Consider the following 2,857-nt stretch of genomic DNA (forward strand, 5'->3'; position numbering starts at 1 on the left):
GAAAGTGAAATTCCAATAGACGACAGGATCTCGTAGCTATATTGCACACTGCGAGGCTCTTGTAATTAGCTGCTATTTCACTCTTTTCTTTGTACCATATTATCAGATCTATATTGACATGTTCGAAATGCAGAGGAAAGCCCGCAAGGACCAAAAAGTACATGAATCAAATGCTATGGAAATCTTCAAGGACTGTCACACTAGCAAGAAAAAGGGCATGACTACACCAGTCAAAGCCGCTGTTGTAAGTCCTTAATCCTCATGCCTTTTAACTACTACTTACTCTAACTTGTGCCTTGAACTGCATGGTTTGTAGCCAATGTCTATTACACTTTTCAATTTTATACACAATTGTCTTAACGTATCATTGCACCTTACAAGGTTTAAAAGAGAGGAGTGATGTTCCTTTGATCTTGTGTAACGCCCCGAGACCGACGTGCCAGGTGTCGTTCAGTTATTCGTTGTTGTTGCCTTGTCATTGCTTGCGTGTCATGCATTGCATATCATGTCATCATGTGCATTTCTTTTGCATACGTGTTCGTCTCATGCATTCGAGCATTTTCCCTGTTGTCCGTTTTGCAATCCGGCGCTTCGTTCTCCTCCGGCGGCCATTTCTAGCTTTCTTTCGTGTGTGGGGATTAAACATTTCCGGATTGGACCGAGACTTGCCAAGCGGCCTTGGTTTACCACCGGTAGACCGCGTGTCAAGTTTCGTATCATTTGGACTTCGTTTGATACTCCAACGGTTAACCGAGGGACCAAAAAGGCCTCGTGTGTGTTGCAGCCCAACACCCCTCCAATTTGACCCAAACCCCACCAAACTCTGCTCCATGTCCTAGAGCGTTCGATCACGATCGCGTGGCCGAAAACCGCACCTCATTTGGACTCTCCTAGCTCCCTCTACCTATAAATATGTATTCCTCTCGGAATTTTCGCGCAGATGAACCCTAAAACTCCTCCTCTCGCGCCGCCGGACGTGTCCACGCGCGCCGGACGTGTCCACCGCCCGCCGCCACCTCACTCCCACCAATGGGGGGCCGCCACCTCAGCCGCGCCGCCGCTCCAGGCCAATCCCCGCGCGCCACCTCAGCCCCGCCTCCCTCTCTTTCCTCAGCGCGCCGCCGCGGCCCGCGGGGCCCGAGGCAGGCCCGCCCGGGCCCGGATCCGCCGCCGCCGCACTCGCGCGCCGCCCGCCGCACCGTCCTTCCCCGCCGCCCAAGTCCGCTGGCGCCGCCCCGCAGTTCCTCGTCGCCGGCGAGGGCAGCTCCACTCCGGCCAGCCGCCCGCGCCGGATCCCGTGCCCCGCCGCCGCCAGGAGCTCCCCGCCGCCTCGGATCTGCCGCCGCCGCACACGCTCGCCGGCGCCCGCTCGCCGTCCGGCCGATTCCCCGCGCCACCGCCCGCCGGTCGCCGCCCTTCGCCGGTTGCCGCCATGCCGCGCCGGAGCTCCGCCGCCTCGCCGGGGTTCGTCCTCGAGCTCGCCGGAGTTACTCCGGCCGGATCCGGAGAGAGTGGGATGAGATCCACCACTCCCTCCATCCAAACACAGCCCCGCGCCGCCCGCATCTCGTCGTCCCGGATATCCTCATCCGCCCGTTGACTTTCCCGGAGGTATAAATTCGTCTAAGTCCTCGGAATCTGCAGATCCAAGTGCCCATGTTCGCGGCTCCGTAACTTTGCATCCGTAGCTCCGATTTGGGCATATAGCATATCAAAATGTTCATCTCAGTGAGTAAATCATTTCATTCCAGTGAATCATTTTCATTTGAGCTCAACTTGATTCCCGAAATGCTATTAGAAGAGGGCTACTTGAGTTAATTGTCAGATCTGCTAGATCATCTTAGACTTTTGTCATTTTTGCCATGATTATTGTGTGCATGATATGCCTGTGAGTCCTTCATATGTTTTGTTAAGCATTTTGTCTTCTTTCCAGAGGTGCAACCCATGCATTTTTAGGATGTGTGTGGTGACTTGTGCAAGCTTGCAAAGTGAGGCACCCGGTAAATCTGTTTTCAGAGACTTAGTAGTTTTCACTAAGTTGGGATTATTTAGTTCATGATGCCATATGTTTAGCTTGTTTGCTAGTGATCCGTGCCTCTTTTGAGGATGATCAGTAAAGAAGTTTTGTTAATCATGTTATGCTCTATTCATCCATTTATTTGTTTGCAATTATGGAGCACCCTAGCTTGAGTCAATCGAGCTCTACTTTTGCTTCGTTGTGAATCTGGGCAGATCGTCAACTCGTTTGCGATTTTGCCGGCGTTGTTGTAGTTGATCCGTGCATGCTATGCCATTGTTCTTGCCATGCATAGCTATTATTTTGTGCCTTCTTAATGGATGGTTGCTTGCCTTGCCATGACTTGCACCGTGGTGAGTGCATCGAGCTCGTTTACATGCCTTCGTGAGTTGTATTCCAGCATGTCTTAGTTTTCACCAAGTCTGAAAACTGATTGTGTTTTAGCTATGTTCGTGTGCTCGTTTATATATTTTGTGATCCCTTTTGGCCCAGGTCACTTTGGGACTTTTGTTAAGCTTGTTGAGTAGCTCCGTGTCATGTTCTTATTTATCTTAATCAGGTCATGTATCATGTCGTTTTGCTGCTCTGAAGAGGGCTTCGTGAATTGGCCGTGGTCTGAGATCTGTTTTCCATTTGCGTTTTAGCCATGCTTGTTTGAACCTCCTAATGGATGAATTGGCCGTGGCTCAGTGCTAGTCTTTTGTTAAGCATCTTGTGTGCATCCCTGCCATGTATTTTCTTGTCATGTTTGGTGGCTGTAGCATGTTCATTTCATTGCATTTAGATGCCTACTTGCTGTAAATCGCAGACCGGTGTCAATTCTGAATCGCTTGCCATTTC

Source organism: Triticum aestivum, chromosome 5A, assembly GCF_018294505.1.
Source record: "Triticum aestivum cultivar Chinese Spring chromosome 5A, IWGSC CS RefSeq v2.1, whole genome shotgun sequence".
NCBI classification, from domain to species: domain Eukaryota; kingdom Viridiplantae; phylum Streptophyta; class Magnoliopsida; order Poales; family Poaceae; genus Triticum; species Triticum aestivum.